This window comes from Mustela erminea, chromosome 5, assembly GCF_009829155.1.
Source record: "Mustela erminea isolate mMusErm1 chromosome 5, mMusErm1.Pri, whole genome shotgun sequence".
Lineage (NCBI taxonomy): Eukaryota > Metazoa > Chordata > Mammalia > Carnivora > Mustelidae > Mustela > Mustela erminea.
Genome location: NC_045618.1, coordinates 122,878,399 through 122,896,757, shown reverse-complemented (window position 1 = coordinate 122,896,757; position 18,359 = coordinate 122,878,399). Strand labels below are relative to the sequence as shown.

The 18,359-nt window shown below is 43.1% G+C and overlaps 1 protein-coding gene across 2 annotated transcripts in view; it reads left to right on the top strand.

The window, feature by feature from the left end:
- The first annotated feature begins 9,206 nt into the window (after positions 1-9,206).
- FLRT2 (fibronectin leucine rich transmembrane protein 2) overlaps positions 9,207-18,359 on the top strand; it is a 102,258-nt gene continuing 93,105 nt past the window's right edge. The window contains exon 1 of one of the 2 annotated variants that reach the window (XM_032344776.1): positions 9,207-9,301. The gene's annotated coding sequence lies outside the window, so the exon portion shown is untranslated. Of the gene's footprint in view, positions 9,302-11,871; positions 12,715-18,359 lie in introns of those variants that run through there. The other variant, XM_032344775.1, reaches the window with a different exon arrangement.

The window sequence follows — 18,359 nt, the reverse complement described above, 5'->3', positions numbered from 1 at the left end:
ATTGATGACTATATAAAAGAATTAAGCTGTTCAAAGGGTATGTTAAAATAATTGATTATTCTATTATCAAAAGTGGATTTTTATTAGTAAAACATCATGTTTCCTTGAGCCATAGTAAACAAATGTAATATGTTTTGTAAAAATAGAAGAATCTTTTTGGCAGAGTAGACTGGTGAGCAGAGGACCTAATAAAAAAGCAAAGAATTAGCTTTTTTTTTTTTTTTTTAAAGAGAAGAGTGGAAAGGATATGTCACCCTGTGTTCTGTTTATTTTACTTTCAAATTTTTAAAGATCACGTGGATGAATTTAGTCAGATTACAAATGATCTGCTCTTCTGAAAAAGTAGATAATAAGAAGAATGTTTAGACACACATATTAGTTTATTATTTCTACTACTCTCCATATTCTTTATTTATTCATCTTAAGATAATTCAAGCCCTATTTATTGGTGACATAAGAGGACCTAGCAAGAATATTACCAAGATTAAATAGTCATAGATACTGACATTAATCCTCTTTGCTTTTAAAAAATAATTTTATTTAGACATATTTTACATATCATATAATTCATTCCTTTTGAGTGTACAATTCAGTTCTTATTTTTAGTAAATTTGCCAAGTTATGCATACATCACCATGAATCAATTTTAAAACATTTTAATCACTGCATTATGATCTCTTATGCACATTTACAGTAAATCTCTGTTCCTTCTTCCCCTGGCAGTTACTGAATTGCTATCTTCAAAAACTTTGCTTTTTCTGTGATTTCTATAAATTAAGTCACACAATATGTGATCTCTAGAGCATGACTTCGTTTATGGAACAAAATTATTTTGAGGTTCACCCGTGCTTTACCATGTATCTTTACTTTGTTCAAATAACAGTCCATTGCGTGGATACACTACATTTTGTCTACGTGTTCAGCCCCTAATAGCCTTTATGTCTATCTAGCCCCAGTTTGGGGCTACTATGAAACATGTTGCTGAGAGCACTTATGGAGAAGTGTTTGTGTGGACGTATATTTCCATTTTCTTGGAGATTTCAGGGTTGTATGGGTGGGATTTCAGGGTTGTATGGTAAATTAATGTTTAACTTTTTAGGAAACCTTCACACCAAAGTGCCTGTAGTATTTTACAATCCCGACATTAAGGTATGTTGATTTGGATTTCTCTACTTGCTTACCAACACTCATTATTTTCTGTCTTTTTAAATAGCCATTCTAGTGGGAGTGCACTGGTTTCTCACTGTGGTTTTTTCTCCCTAATGATGTTGAGGCTCCCTTAGCTTTCACAAGCTCACTTCTATAATTTTTAAGCCTGTCTGCTTAGGACAGACATGTGAGAAATACAGGATGTCTTTTAAGGAAACAGTCTTTAATTTATAGAGACTTAGAAATAAATTTATAGGGACTTAGAAATAAATTTAAATAACTTTGGTTTTATCTAAATGATAAGAAAAAAATAATTCCTGTTGATGAAAAAACAAAATCTATAGCAGGGTAGTGGCTAAACTCTGGACAGGTTTCTAGAGATCTGGCATCTACTACTAGCTGCCTCACTGTTTCTGTAACCTACGACATGTCGGCGGAAGGCAGAGAGCTCTCAGACATAGTTATCCATTTGGTAATGATGTAAGAGATAAACACCCTACAGATGGAGGTATTTTAAAGGTTAACTTCTTGTCTTTCTACTAACTCTGATGGGTAATCCATATTCTTTTATCTGCTATGCTTAATAATCTGATATGATTCCATTTATAAAGCATTAAAGTAAAATGAAGAGGAAATTATACTGTTGAAACTCAAAACTGTAGCAGAATCCCTAGAAATACAAATAAATACATACTTCAAGGACAGAATGATTCAGATATTTTCATTGTTTCATATAGTTTGAGATTCATTTCTTCAAAACACTGAGGAAAATGGGAAAGCCTTTGGAAATCAAGCTTTTATTGCCTTCTTTGGAGAAAGGAATGCCATGGCCTTTGCCAAACTATACACCGGACTGTGATCAAAAATGGCCCTTCAGTGTTTAGCAAGAAGAATTTAATTCATGCCCTTGTACTATCGATAAAGGGTAGAAATCAAATGCAAATAAGCTCACTTCATTCATATCATATGACTTTCTAATATGTCAATAAAATACGGTACTACTGGAAACTTCCAGAGGTGAAACAGAGAGAAACAGAGAGACACTCTCTGTGAGGAGATACCTCTCTAAACTTTTTGCTAACAAGTTTTAATGACAATTTAATTTTTCAAAAACGTTTCAAGTAGAGAGAGAGGAAACATCAAATATAAGTTGTTTCAACTGAGTAAGCAAATGAGATGACTTAAATCCAGAAAACGCAAGCATGAAAATAACTTAACAATAAAATTTTTTAAAAATCACTTAGAAAACTTTAGTTACTTCTATTAGCTAAGTGAACGAACTGCAAAAGATAATTGGCCAACAGCAATTTATATGAATTTTTCAGTGAGGGATTGAGAAGACAGCTAAGAATTCCCTATATTGGACAAGTTTATTGTTCAGATAGTCAAAACTTGGTTAAGTGGCACCAGAAAGTATTGTTTGGAGCAACATTGCAGGAATTTAACAACTCTGTGTCTTTGAAGCTCTGAAACTTTGTGTAAAACAGGTTACCAGAAAAGCCAGGAATGTCTTTTTTTTTTTTTTTAAGATTTTATTTATTTATTTATTTGACAGAGAGAGATCACAAGTAGGCAGAGAGGCAGGCAGAGAGAGAGGAAAGGAAGCAGGCTCCCTGCTGAGCAGAGAGCCCGATGTGGGGCTCGATCCCAGGACCCTGGGATCATGACCTGAGCGAAAGGCAGAGGCTTTAACCCACTGAGGCACCCAGGCACCCCTAAAGCCAGGAATGTCTTAAGATTATACAGAGTAAAATAGATCTCACATTAAATTATGGTCTGTTAAACACAGTCATTACATAAATAATAATAATTTGTTCTTAATTTGAGCTTCAAAATAACCCACTTCACTTACTGTTCATGTATCTACCCTGGCAGATCATTTTATTTTTCCTTTTTGGGTAAAAGAGAAACTGAGACCTTGGGCTGTTAGTGATTTCTCTGATAAAGTGGTAAAGACTTAAAGTCCCACCATCCAAGTCCAAGATTAGGCCTCTTGCGACTACACATAGCTTAACTGATGTAGTATTAATCCTTATAATAAAAGTCAGGCTTGAAAATGATCTCTGACCTTCTAAAGAATGCAATTTTATTTCTCTAATATATCAACAGACAATGAGAAGTGTATATGTGTGTGTTTGTAAATAGAAACGTAGATGACAGATGATAGATAGATAGATATGTAGTCTAGTGGGAAGTTATATATATATATATATGTATTTGTTATATATATTAGATATATATTCTAATTCAGAATCTTTTATACTCACTCAAAGAAGTATGTTTTCTCCATTAAAATGAAACTTCCCAGGGGCGCCTGGGTGGCTCAGTGGGTTAAAGCCTCTGCCTTCACTTCAGGTCATGATCCCAGGGTCCTGGGGATGGAGCCCCACATCGGGCTCTCTGCTCCGCGGGGAGCCTGCTTCCCCGCCCCCTTCTCTCTGTCTGCCTCTCTGCCTACTTTTGATCTCTGTCTGTCAAATAAATAAATAAAATCTTTAAAAAAGAATGAAACTTCCCTATTCATTGGAACGGAGTCAGATACAGGAGGCTTAGTCACATTTGCTACAGTTGCAACACCCAGGTTGAAATCCATCTCTGGGTAGATCTTTCATCTCTTCTTAAAATGGCTTCCATCTTTATATCAACCATATACCTTTTTTAAAGGTATATATCAACCATATACCTTTTTTAAAAAGGGCATTTCCCTCATTTATTCTTCCCCAGTGCTGTTGGAGAATGGTTGATTCAAGGTTTTGCTAGCTTCCCTTTGGAACAGAGAGCAAGTGTTTGACAAATGACAGGTTTATGTATGAGGAAATCTCCATGGTGTAACGTGCTTTTGTTTCCTGTCAGTGTAGACCTTCTGTTTTTGTTCACACATAATGGTCTTGTAACCTGCATCGGGAGGCAAAGAAACTAAGGCTTAGGGGAAATGGATAGTCAAGCAATTACTTCTACACTGATTTTCCCATTCTTGGCCCAAAGAGATTTCCCTGAGACAAGGGACTCTGGTTGGTTCCTGGGGTTGCTGTATGCAGAAGGCTGGAAGTAAAAATAATGTCACAATTCCCCTATAAAATCAGTACATTATCAAGAAAATCCCCTCATCACTTGGATGAGGATTTCCCTTCTCAGAAAATCTATTTTAGGTTACTATTGTGCTTTGCATATACCAAGTTGTTTTATTTACCTGATGATTGTAATTATTTAATTAAATGTATTATTATTTGTATATTAATATATATTATTTATATTATAACTATATTACTATTATTTAATTAAAATTGTTTAATTTAATTAATCATTTTAAAATTAATTATTTAATTACATGTGTAATTATTTAACAGTGTACCTCACTACACTGAGAGCTTTGATAGGGTAAGGACTAAGTGTATTTATCAAAGTTCTGCTGCATGTTTTGTGTTTTCTACAAATGTTTGTTGAATAAATGGATGAACAATAAACTATACCATGGTGTTTCAAAACCAGAGGAGTATGCATTTCAGTGTCATAGATTTACATGAATCATGTCACACACACACACACACACACACACAGAGAAATGCATAAGGAGTCTTTTATACTCATGAGAGAAATGAAAAGCCACCTAGCCCCAGTCTGTTAACCACAGATTTCCTTACAGTGGCTCTCATCTCAGAAGAAAGGTTGGCTTTCTTTCTACTTACTACAGAAGCTTATTCATGAAGTCAACACGCATGTTTCAAGTATTTACCAGAATAAAAGAAAAGGTAACACCAACTAAACTCTCAGAGACCCTTAGACTATCCAAAGACAAACTAGTTGATTGCTGTTGTCCCTTGGAGGAAGACTGAAATGAATACCAAACTGTCAGAAAACCATGAAAGGGAGGAAAGGATAAGAGATCATGGATGCCATCTTTCTGTAGGTAAGTTGGGATTCTAAACCAACCAGATGTGACAATGAGAACTAGGAAGATAGGAGACATTTTAAAAAAGAATCAACAGTATTTGGAGACTGGGTTTGGGGATTGTAAAGCATGGCGTGGTGAAGATGGGTTCAAAAGACATAGCCAAGAGGAGGTAATTGAACGTTTTCCTAAAGATGTAGAATACAGGAAGAATTTCCGGGGAATTATTCCTAGGTGGATTCAATATTTGGGGTGTTCATGAGTTGCACTAAAGGCTTAACCTGTGCATTTACAAATTCTAAATCCATGAGGGTCAACAGACCTTAGTGACTCACTTCCAAAGAACAGAGTATGGAAAAGGACAGATAACTTTATAGCAGAGAGACCTTGCACACAATACCTTAGAGAGTGATAATGTTATTATCAGTGACATCATGCCCATATCATGCACCACCTGCTATGATGAGGTGAGAACAGCACTCCACCTCCTGAGTATTTTTCCCCCCAAACCCAGAACTACAATCAAATCACACAAACCCAAATGGAAAGACAAAATACAGGCCCATTATTCTTCAAAACTCCCAAGGTCATTAAAAACAAGGAAATATTGAGGAATTGTCACAGAGCAAAGGAGATATGATGACTAAAGGCAATGTGGTATCCTAGATGGGGTCCTGAAACGGAAAAGGGATATTAATGGAAAAAATGACAATATATCAGTAAAGCGTGGGGTTTAGTTAATAGCAACATAGCAGTGTTGGTTTCTTTGTTTTGATAAATGTTCCAAGGTAATGTAAGATGATAACATTAGGGGAAGCTGTTCAGGTTGATGTAACTTTCCAATGTTTTGAAGGCTGCGACTGTGTGATGTAATGATAATATTGTTAGCAATGACTGAATAACAACTGAATCTTCTAAAGCACTTTCCCATGCACTGACTCACAACGTGACAATATTATGAGACTGGTACAACAGGTAATTTTATGCCCATTTTATTAATGAGTAAAGAGTGGCTCAGAGCCAGTCTTACCCAAGATCAAAATTTTCAGGGCCTTGGGCTTAAACCATGATCTTACAAATCCAAATCCTGTGTTATCTTTACTTCTGCAAAATATTATTGTTATTATTATTTTAAGGATTTTATTTATTTATTCATGAGAGAGAGGCAGAGGGAGAAGCAGACTCCTGGCAGAGCAGGGAGCCAAATCCCATTTGGGGACTCGATCCCAGGCCCCTGGGATCACAGCCTAAGCCAAAGGCAGACACTTAACTAACTGAGTCACCCAGGCACCTTTCTACAAAGTATTAGAAACCCAGGCCAATGTACATGTGCATTGTATAGATGGGAGAGTATACAAAAAACATGGAGAGGGGCATGAAAAGATTTGAGATGGCAGTCAAGTTTTGGCTGATGTGAAAACTCCATGAAGAAATGAAGTCCAAAGAATAACAAATGAGCTAACTTTCTGGGTTTTTTTTTTTGTTGTTGTTGTTGTTTTGTGTTTTGTTTTAGGTTTTATTTATTATTTATTTATTTGAGAGAGAGAGTGCACCCCAGAGAGAGTGCACAGGTGGTGGGAGGGGCAGAGGGAGAAGGACAGAGAATCTTCAAGCAGACTCCCTGCTGAGTGTAGAGCCCCTCAGTGGGTTAGAACTCAGTACTCTGAGATCATGACCTGAGACAAAATTAAGAGTCAGTCACTTAACTGACTAACCCACCCAGGCGTCCCATGACTTTCCATGTTTTGAGGCTCACAGATTTGCTTTTTGTTTCTCTACTCTTCTATCCTTTTGTATTAGTGATGGCTTCTTAATAAAAATAAAGTAATCTAATTATCCCAGTTTTGTGTGTCTGCAAAATTATTACTCTCTGGAGCCCCTGAACCACATTTACTATTCTGTCACTTTCTCTGGCTCCACCAGCACACATTTCTAAAGTTGACTTGTGGGTCGTGTGGTTAAGAAATGTGTTACAGTTATTCTCTTCATATATCTGATGTGATGTTTTTCTGTACTTTGTTTTCCATGTCCTGATTACAGTCATCCCATCAATAGTCTATCACAGGGAACACAGCCAGATGATAGTGTTTCCTTACAATTTATAAACAACAGTAATCTAAAATAGAAAATTTGTACATCTGCAGCCACCTCGTCTCTCTTTTTTAATCTTAGTCAATTTCTGGCAGCATAAATCAGAAAGTGAAACGTATATGGAGTTCCATTTTTTTTTAAACAAAAACGTATTCTTAAAGATGAAATAATTATACTGTTATCTCAGATCAAGATTTCAAAGAATCTCATGTGGATACTTATGTACACTTATATACACGAAGATGAGTATTAAAAAGCAGGTAGATGAGTATTTGTCCTAAAATGTGGTCTTCAGTGTCGATGCTGCTGCCTGACAAGCTCTCCCTATGCTTTGCTGCCACCTTGGCAAAGTAGAAGGATTTACAACAAAATTTTGCGCCAGGCTGGCTGGAAACTGTTCCCTTTGCCTCTGTGGGCAGACCCGGCTCCGGGGGCGTTTAAAATGGGTATTACAGATTCCCATTGGCTTGGGTATGTTGCAGAGAGAACTTAGAACATCTATCCCATGGAGAAACACATTTTTTTTTCTTTTAAAAATAACTCCGTTTTTGCAAGATCCAAGTGTTACCCTCTAAATGATTTTTAAAGACTCAGTCTTTCTTTCTTTCTTTAGTTCAGTATGGAGGTGGAGAAAAAGGGAATCTGTTGAAGATTGTCTGAGTTTGCACTGTGGGCAACAATCTGGATCATTTGGGTGTAACAATGACAGCAGAAGCTAGAGCTGTCATTTTCTCTTGTCTAAGTTTCCATTCCACGTCTAGGAGATGACTGACCTCCAACTCCAGTTTTACTTTCCGGAGTTCGGAGCACTTAGACAAAGCTGTTTATAAAACACAGCATCTGGGTTGCCAGGGCTGAGCCTCACCTATTCACTTTCTCCCTCTCATTAAAAAACAACAACAACAACAAAACAAATTCCCAAATTCATTCGTTCATTCATTCATTCTTTCATTCATTCTGCTTCCAAGGAGCCAGGGAAATACTGCCCATCAAAATCTAGGCACTTAAAGCTGACCTGCTGTTTTCAGTGTTGGGACTCAGTATATTTTCTGCATCATCATTCTTGTCTGTGTTTCCCCTGCTTATTCCATTCTAAGGCGCATTCTCTCTCCCTTCCATCTCCCTATTCGCCCAGCTCTAACTCCCCCAAACCCTCCCCTTCATCTTCCGGGCGTCTTGGTCTTATTTGAATATGTGGTCATTTGCCATTGCCCACACTGGGTGAGTTGGTGGGAGACAGCTTTCCCTGCGGTTTCATTTAAATTTTGCGTGGGTGGATGGGTACCCTCCACCATTCGTCTCGCACACGCAAAACAGTTATAAGCTAGAATTAGAATGAGGGGAGAGTTCCACTTCTTCAAAGCATCGCTAGGAAAGGAAATAATACGGGGGGCGGGAGAGAGGAAGAAATAAAGGAATAAAACCCAACTTTGCTGGCAACTTCAATAAATCGGGTAACTGGAGGCAAAAAATAGATTCCGAGGGCTGGGTCTGGTCCGGATGAAACGCTAGGTCTCCTTCCCATGCCGGAGTCTGGCGCTGGAAGCCTGCCACTGGCGTCTTGCCACGCGAATGCCCCCAGACAGCAACACACCCACTGGAAACGCACGTGAACAAAGCTCTTGCCCCGGGAGCCGCCGCTTGCGGTTTCCGAGTCGATTCCAGCTTCTCCAGGGAGAATAGGACGCACACAGGGTTAAATTAGTTCCCTCCCCAGTAGGAGGGAGAGAAGGGGGCGGGGGGAAGCAGCATACTGTCTCGGGCTGGGTACCTTGTAGTTAGTTGTACGTTGGAAACCTGTCGCTGTCACTTGGCGAGTTTGTCATCTTCCATTGTCACCGCAGAAGAACGAGCGCTCAGAGATAACATCAGTGGCCACAGTCTCCGCGCCAAGGCGCTGCGCTGCTTCCGCCCGGGGTGCGTCTTTCACCCTCGGTTCCGGGTGTCTAGCAGCTGCGAGGCGGCAGCACTGCGCCTGCCGCGGTGTCCACCCAGACCCGGGATCAGGTTGACCGTTTTCAACGATGGGCAGGAGGGACCTTGGCGGTGACCCCTAAAACAATACCATGCCCCGGGAGCCCCGCTGCTGCCGCGCCAGCTTCTTCCCTTTCCACCTCCCCGACCCGGTCGGATTCGGATGAGCCCACTGCGAGGAGACACGGCGGCCGCCAGGTAAAGGGACAGAGGTGCCAGGTGGACTTTCCAGTAACCGCCGGGGCTGCTGCTACGCGGTTGGGGGGAAGATAATATATTTTTTTGAACCAGCGTAGGGTGGTCAACGGGATGGGATGTTTTTAGCTTTTTTTCTTGCCTCCAGAAAGAGCATAGCTGCTTAAATCTACCCCCGACTTTAGGGAGGTCTATTTGCAGGTAGAATTCGTCTCCTCGAAAGAGTTTTGTAACTGAGCTCTGGGTCAAAACACACATTTGTCAGTGTGCTGGGACGATAGATCCCAAATCGCGGTTCTAGAACCATTAAGCTTCCTGTAATCCAGCGTCTCACTTTCCCAGGATGAATATGATAACTTCTAGGAGTAACACCCCTTACTCCTCCACCCCCGCGCCCACTCCATCTGCTGATAATGTCGCCGATGTAATCAAGCGGTTACATCTAAAGCCACCAGCCCGCCCCCCCCCCCCGCCCCGCCCGCAATCCGGGATTGATTCGTGGCTAAGAAGGATGCCAGTGCATTTTCCTTCGAGTTGGGGAGAGGGTTACTCTTTTTACCAAAACAAAGTCTTCAGCTCTGCGGGTCTTCAGTGGCCGGGCACCGAGCTGTGGCCGGAGCGCCCTTCCCGGCGCGCCAGCGTGGGTGATGAAGGCACAGGCAGCGCACCAGGCTGAACTCCCGTTGCCTTGTTTGAGCCTCTTGCGTGGAAGGCGGCGAGGGGGCGGAAAGTGCCGGGCCCCCCACTGGCGCTGAGTGCCGGGGGCCGGCGGCGGCCAGGAAGTAGGGAGCAGAGCCTGGCCAGCTGCCACCGTGTCCCCGCGCGGGCTCGGAGTCGCTTGCAAAGATCCCTCTGCCGCGCTGACAAGTCCCACGGGTTTGTCTCCATGCCTTCAGCGCCGGCGCGGTCACTTCTCATTTCTAATCAGGCCCAAGATCAAGGTTGTCAGTTGAGGTCGGGGCATTAACCAAGGAAATTAAGGATCGGGAAAGAGGGTGACTGGGGCCGTCTGGACTCCCAGCGATGCCAAGGAAACTCCTGGATCGCGTGGGGCTCAAGCCAGCGGCAGCTGCTGTTGGAGGTGGAGGTGGAGGCCACCGCGGCAGTCGACTCTGGCGCTTTGCTCCTGGAACCTCCCAGCAAGATGGCACTCACTGTCCTGGTCCAATTAACTACCCTCGCCGTGCCCCCTCCTCTTCAGGGTATTTGTTAGTCACACACTGAGTTTGGGGAGAAAAGCGGTTATGTAGATGTTAATCAAAGTATTTTCCTCACCACTGCATAATGCAACAGAAACAGCGACCCTTGGGCACAAACCCAGGTCGTGTGTGCCTGTGTGCGCGCCTGAGAGCGTGTGCCAGCGTGCGTCTCGGTCGTGCGTCTGGGTGGATCCATGCGTGGCTTGTGCTTGGGAGGCAAATGGGGCGTTTCTGCAAGTCCCCTTAACACAACTAAGGCACTCAAATAAGTGAAGGCGGTAGACACAACAGGGATGCGAAGGAAATAAAAACAATTGGGAAAGTGGCGCCAAGTGACTCAGACTTTGAACTGAAGACGGGGAAATCCTCCTGAGTCAGTCGAGGCCACCGCCCCTGCCCAACCTTTCGTCCGAGACAGCCCCGCGGATCCCTAGGGAGTTGGTCCTGAGCTAGTTTCAAGCTCGATCTTTGCTTCTCTCCACCGACGGCGCGTCTCTGGCGCTGCTTGGAGCTTGGCGCGAGCTCGCTCTCCCTCTTCTGTTCACATTCAGCCTCTCCACAGACTTGTTAAAACATGACAGCAACTTACTGGAGGCAGGAGGAGCGACAATGAGATGAGAGGAATAAAACAGAACCTTTTAAAATATGTTTTCCAAGAAAGAGACGCGCACCTGGTTTTCTTACACTACTCTTCAACCTTTGCAAAGAGATTGCGAAGTGGATACGTTGCTCGTATACAAATCAGGCTCCTTTTGCTAAGTCTGTTTCCTGAATCTTTGAGGCTGAATTTAGTTGTCCGTTGTAATGTATGGGGAAAGTGAACAATCATTTTTTTTTTTTCCAGCAGCTAGAGTGAGGGGAGAAAATAGGTATTCAAGATAATCATACTAAACTTCCGATTATTTTCCCAATTAGAGTTATTTAATAAGGTCCGGGATAAGGGAGTTAACTGATGGTGGGTGGGGGTGGGGGAGCACATCACCAGGGTTGCCTTCATTTGAAATAACGCCATCTTGGTTGAGAGACTTGTTATATTTTTTACTCTCTAATCTCACGTTTCGATCATTTCTCACTGTCTAAGTAATAGATCCTCTGGCTTGGAGGGCATGGGGGAAATCGACTTTCAGAGCTCAGACGGTGGCATTCTCCCTAAGAGTTGGGGGTGGGATAGGGCTGGCTAGAGCGAGAAGGCGTGCTCGGTCAGGGTGGCATCCATGGTGTTGGTCCAGGCACTCTGCAACTCTCTTTGGGGAGGAGAGGGTTAAAAACCGAGACCGACTTTGCCTCTTGGAAAGCTTAGGGTTGCAGCCGCGCCTCCCAAGCATTCTTTAAACCAGAAATGTGGGAGGGACTCCGAAAGGGAGGGAGTAAAGGAGGGGGGCAGAGAGAGAGGGCTCGCGGAGGGGAGCGCGCCAGAGCGCGAGGGACAGAGTGAGAGAAGGAGCGCGGGAGCAGCGCAGGCGATCCCGCGAATTCATTACTGTAAACATCTCCCGGGGGTGTCAGGAGGGGTGGGGGTGGGGGCCGCGGCGTCTACATTAGCCCCGCCGCAACCGATCGAGGCAGCAGTGAGGTCGGAGCAGCCTCGGGACCCACGCCCCGCCGGCGCAGCACTTGGAGCGAGCCCCGCGCCCGCCCCCGCGCAGCCCCGCGCAGCGCCCTGCTCCGGGCTCCGCGCGGTGGGTTCTTAAGCGCCCGCGGCGCGCCCCGGCTCTCCGGCTGACCCCCGAGGTCCTCCGGTCTCTGAGGAGCCCCGACGCTGCGGGGCCTCTTTCCGCTGCCTTCCCCGCTCTCTGTGCTTCTTTCGGAACTCGTGGCTTGGTCTAGGCGGAGAGGGGGAGGCTGAGGAGGAAAGGAGGCGGGGGCCGCGGCGGCCGGAGCCGAGAGAAAGTGGCATGCCCGAGCCCTGGAGGCGGAGGTGGCGGAGGACGGGGGAAGACGATGCCGCGGCTCCGTAGAGGAGAAAGGCGAGAGCGAGCTAGGCGAGCCGGGCGCCCGGGCTCCGGCAGGCTGCGGGGAGGCGCGCGCCGCTCTGAGGCTCCGGCCTCCGCACCCCCGCGCCCCGACGCTGCGGGAGACAAGGCTGGGCTTCAGCACCCGCCACCGTCGCCGCCGCCGCCACCAGGAGGACCTAGCAAAAGTTTGGATCTGGGGGAGGACGCGGCGCTGAGCGAGATTACCACCGAGGCTGGAAGGAGACCTCGAGAACCTTCGCAGGTAACGCGCACCCCCAACCCTCTCCTTCCTTGCCCCGCCGCGGAGCTCCTGCTTCTTCCCAGCGCCTTTCCTGACGCTCGGCAGATCTGAGTGAAAGTAAGAGGGAGGCGAAGTTCAAGATCCCGGGGATGGGCACCCAGCGCGGGGAGATCTACAGTCAGGTTCGAGGGGCCCGCGGCGCTTCTGTGCCCTCGGTGGGCAGCTGTGCGGGGAGGTGAGGCCCTTCTGGGATGGGTGAGAAACCTCGGCCCCAGCTGGAGCCTCATCTTGTAGCTCCTCGGAAACTGAGAAGGTGGATTCAGGGGCTTTTAGTATTCTTCAGCCGGGGGAAATGGTGCATAGATTTCACTCCCTCCCCCCCCCCCCACCCCCTCACCTTCACCCTCTCACTCTCTCAGCCCTGTTTAGTTTAGCATCTTTTAAAAATGATAGAAGCCCACCTCATTTAGCTGGTGCAGGAAAGCAAAGCAAATGTGTGTGTGTGTGCGCGCGCGCGCGTGTGTGTGTGTGTAAGAGAGAGAGAGAGAGAGAGAGAAGAATATCAAGTAAAGGGAAAATTTTCCTTTTCCCACTTTGACATCCCCGGAGCCTTCCCTTCCTCCCTCCTTCCATTCACCTTCTGGCGTCATAAAATAAAAACTTTAGAAGTCTTGTATTTATTGCAGTATGAGATGAAACGCATTAGCCTTTGGCGACGTGAATTTACCGTGATTTTTTTTTTTTTTTTACCGTGTGTGTGTGTGTGTGTGTGTGTGTGCGCGTGTGCGTGTGTGTGTGTGTTGTGGGTGGTGGTTAATGGTGTTGTGGAGAGGCATGTTGTTCCTCAGTGGCCTGATACACGGTGGTATGGGGGGAGACAGTGGTCTCCTGGGTGCACTTGGGGCCAGGGGCAGTGGAGAGAAAATATGGTCACCTTTCCCAAACAGCAGCCTTACTTAGGTTAACTGAGAAAATAGCTCCTGCTTTTCCCTCAGAGAGCTACAGAAATATTCCAGCCCCAACTCCCCACCATCCTCTTTCCCCCAGCTGATTTTCAGAGCAGCTCAGCATTTGCTGCTGCTGTCATCATTAGTATGATCATTATTTATTCACCTGGAAGCTCATCTTGACTTCTCTTGTAAATGGAAAGCAGTCTCCAAGAGCTTTTGATTAATTTTAGTGGAGGAGATCTCTTGTAAAGCTTGCAGTAAGCTAATCGAGTGCAGGGCACAAATCCGTGTAAATGCTCGCGCAAGAGTGCAAGGTGCTGATTAGATTTCTTCACATGCTGCATTTGCTCTATGCAAAGCCCCATCTAAATGGGAGCTATTGCTTACCACTCAGCTGGGAGGCTCTTAAATCACACAGGGTTTCAGGGAGCTTTGGGGCATGTCCCCTTGCTCACACAGGCTTATTGTTAAATTTATTACATCTAACTTCTCCTAGCCAAAAGCTAATATGTAGACTAGCTTCCATATAGGAACCCGTATTGTCTGTGTATTTAAGTGATATGACCTTCCCAATTCTCCAGTGAGAGGATCCCCCAATAATTTGGGGTAAGAGAATGCAGGTTGGCATTTGCCCAGGGAGGTATATGGGTTGTTGCTGTATGAATGTAAAATTTTAGGTCAGTATCTAAAATGTTAGAACTGGACTTTTTTTTTTTTTTTTTTTTTTTTAGCTAAGCAGTATGCACCAGATACAGAATACCGACAGGCCATATTAGAAGAGAATAAATCTTTGGGAAATACACATTCCATGAAAAGTTGCTTATTTCCCCATGATGTTATTGCTCCTCCAAATACAACTTTTCTTCCTTCCCTCCTCAAAAGCCCCAAACAGGATAGGGTTAAACCATTTAAGAATTTTTAATAATCACTGATGGAGGTTCAGCCTCATACTGTCATGCTGAGTTGCAAATATCCGAGTGGAGGAGGTTGGAAGATGAAATTTCAAGCATTATTCCATGTCTCTGCCAGTAGGTACAAGAAATTGTAAGAAGTGGACTAGCCTAGTAGCAGAACCTATTACAAACCTAGCATGGAAAGAATGCTGATTTTAAACAAGATGCCCATGTCTTAAAACTTCAGTAGTTTCACTGCAGTTTTAGAAATTCCAGGAGATGCTTTTAACAGAAGAAAGTAGATTCCCAAATGACACCATGCTGGGCTGCCTTGAGGTCCCCTAGGCAGTCATGGTTTTTCCCCTGAATGCTAGGTTTCAGATGATGTGATCTTATCCCAGTTTGACTTTGACCGGCTGGATCTAATTTGAACCTCCTCTGATGCCTGTTACATTTATATTCTGGCCTGCTGGAGAGTTTGATTTAGGATTTAGACATATCTCCCTGAAGCAACCTTATATCTTCCCAGTCTGAAGCTGTGGTTTCAAGAAAGGCTCAAGTATGTATGTCCAGAAACCTTATTCTGTAGAGACTCAGGGTGAGCATCTGATCTAGCTTGACTCTTCAGTCTTGTAGCCTACAAGGAAGAATTGCTGCTTCTGCAATCAGAAGTGACTGAAGTTAAAAAACAGCAAAGGATAGTGTGCTCTCAGTTTTGCTCACTGGTTTTAGAAGACAGCTCTAAACAAGATTGTTTAGAGCCAGGTGATGCAACTTTGTTTCTATTCAGGTCAGACCTTTCTGAAAAATCATCTTTTGGTATTTTTACTTTAATTTTAATTCAAGTTCACTTTTCACTAGATTACTTTAATAACTTTGTGGTTTCTGCCACAGTGATTCAAATTCAGTCCATTAGTGACCTCTATCTGTGAGAAGTGGATACTCATTGTTTTCCTTTCTTCTCATCAGTCTGCAAATTATGTGTGGGGGGGGGACCCCCAAAGCTCTGTAGTTCTTTCTGAATATTTAGATTTTCCAACCTGATTTTTCTAATATGGAGTTCAGAATGGGTAATGATATTTAAAAACAGTAACAAAATGTTACAGGCTAATAGGCTACTAAATGGTTATTCCATATAGCATTGACAATATGATCAATATAAATAAAATACCAGGGCTATCCACTGCCAGTAAAAGGATTGTACAGTCAGGTAGACTAATGTTTTGAGACTCACAATGCTGCTGAATGTGAGTGAAATTTTATTGCCCCTAAGTGCTTACATAACAAGAGAAACTTGAGACAAGCTCAGAACATGCATGTGATAACTAGACTTCATAGCAGCCGTGTGTATGTGTCTTTAAATTCAGCTGTGCTTCTGCTGTGAACTTATGGTACAGATCAAGGACGAGGTGGGATGTGAGAAGGGTGTCTTAAACAGATGGTCTTTTAAGGAGACTTTTAAAATCTGATTCCTAATCCCAGCTTTGTCTTCTGAGGGTTTTCAAATTGAAATTTCAATTTGAGTTGATTATTCTAAATGGTAATTGAAGACAAAGTTTGCTGAATTTCTTAGGTGGGTGGATACCATTATCTGACATTTTCCAGATGGTTTTTGATGTAGTGGTGTTCAGGGATGTGGAATTTTTAGGAGGTTTTCTTTCTTTTCCCTTGGGCAGGTTTTATGTAAAAGACATTTTTAAAGACCAATGATGATGATGATGATGGTGATTATCAGGCAACCATTATAATATCCCAGCCAACTTTCTTTCCTTTCCCCACCTTCCAAATTGCTTTAGTTTTTAAAAATTAGTTTTTTTTTTTTTCTAGAACTATGTGTTGGGGATAGAACTAAGACTACCAGTATTTTTTTTTTTACTCTTTTTAGCAAAGTAAACTCCCATTAAGTATCTGTTTATAGTAAAACACACGTACTCACCTACACATCAAGAACCATTTTAAGACAGAGATTCTTTTCAAGGTTTTAAATATGTTTCTTTTTAAAGAGCTATGACACAAATATTGTAATAAAAATATCCTGTGTTCCGATGAATACAGAGACTTATTTCAGCCGCATGGAACAGTAAAATACTGTATTAGCAAAATAATCAGTGGTATTTTCAGTACATGGTCAAAATCTGTTAGAAACTTCTTTTTTTTTTTTTTTTTTTTCTTGGCGAATTTCACATCTACTGGTCTTTTTGGTTTTCTTTGATTCCTTCTACTGAGGCTCTTTGAAGTGATTCAAAATTAAACAGTAGCTACTTTTTTTAGGGAAATTCATCATGTTATATTCAGGATTCCAGAAGAGTTAATGATGCAGAAAAAGTCCTGTAAAACATCTTTCTAAAAGAAGTCCTTTTCTTGTAGGCTTCCCACTTACGGACCTCCTGTACCATTTGCAGTGAATTGGAACTCCGTTATTTATTTATTTTTCAAATACCACCTCTAACTTAATTTAATGTGGGATGTGTGTCTGCAGAAGCAGGCAGCACCATGTGTCCCGGGTCTCCTGAACAAAGCAGTGTCGTTTTTATGGATCTGCAAGAAGGGAAAGTCAAAGAAAATATCCTTGTATACTTTGGGAAGTCAGAAAGGCCACATTCATGATTCTCAAACACTGGTCAGTTATTCTGCTGATGCTTAATAAGACCACACGTTTTCCGGCAGTTTAGTGGTTAAAGACCTCAGCCATTTTTTGAAGCATTCACGAAATAAATCTCTGGTGCCCCTACCCATTAGGCGCTCATTAGAGCTGAGCAGTTTTTCTCACTTTCTTCCCAGGTTGCTTTTAAGGGAATGTGCAGGAAACTTGGCAAAAGGTCCTCTGTCCCCCTCAGTTCACAGGTCATGTGTGATATTTCAGTTCTTTTTATTAGAGCTTTTAAGACACAGATAAAAGAATCTTCCATCTGAACCTTTTAAGAACCTGAGGGCTTTTGGATTTAAACCCACCAAAAAAACCATCCTGTCTCAAAGTTCATCGATGGCTGTGAGGTCCTTGGAATATCGAAGCCCCCCTCAACAGGGAGTGAAAGAAGAGTGGCTCCCAGAGTCTGTTCACAAATATAGTGTCCCTTGAAGTCAACAGAGGTCATGAGCTGAATGGAAAACATTAGACTCCTATCAGTCCCGAAATAGGTCCATGTGCTGGTGTCACTTATCCCCAGCTGCCTATGGGCGTCACTTTTCATGAAATCCAGTGTTAAAATAGCCTCTGTGATCGTTCCCTCTCCCACTTTGCTCCAAAACTCGGAATGAAATATTTTGAAGAAAGATAGAATACAGGGAATTATAATATCTCAGAGATAAAGAGGATATGAAGGTCATGGGAATAGACTGGTTAAGCATTTGCCATACAGGTGCCAGGAAATTCTCTCTAGGCCCAAGGGATGAAACTGATTCATACCTAGCCTTGACCGCCTCCTCTCTTACCTTTCCTAATTCTCGCATGCAGGATTTTATGGCTCACAATCGCTTCTGTGAGTTGGTCCGAGAAAACCCTATTAGCCTGGCCTACATGGGGTGACTGGAGCCAAACAAGTTGAAGGTTACCCATGGCTGCACCGAGTTCTCCCTCAGACCATTTGGCGTTGCACAAAAGGATGAACATTACATTCAATCACATAGATGTTTGAATTCTCCAGATGCAGTTTATAAGTTTTTCCCTTTACCAACTTACCTGAAATGATTTCTCATTTAAAATAGTAGCAGTTATTTCAATCACGTAAATGTGTAATTATAAAAAATAACATTTCATTGTCTCTCCACCATTATAGTAGGTACAAGCTTTTCCTGTTATGGATGAGTATAATTTTATGATGTA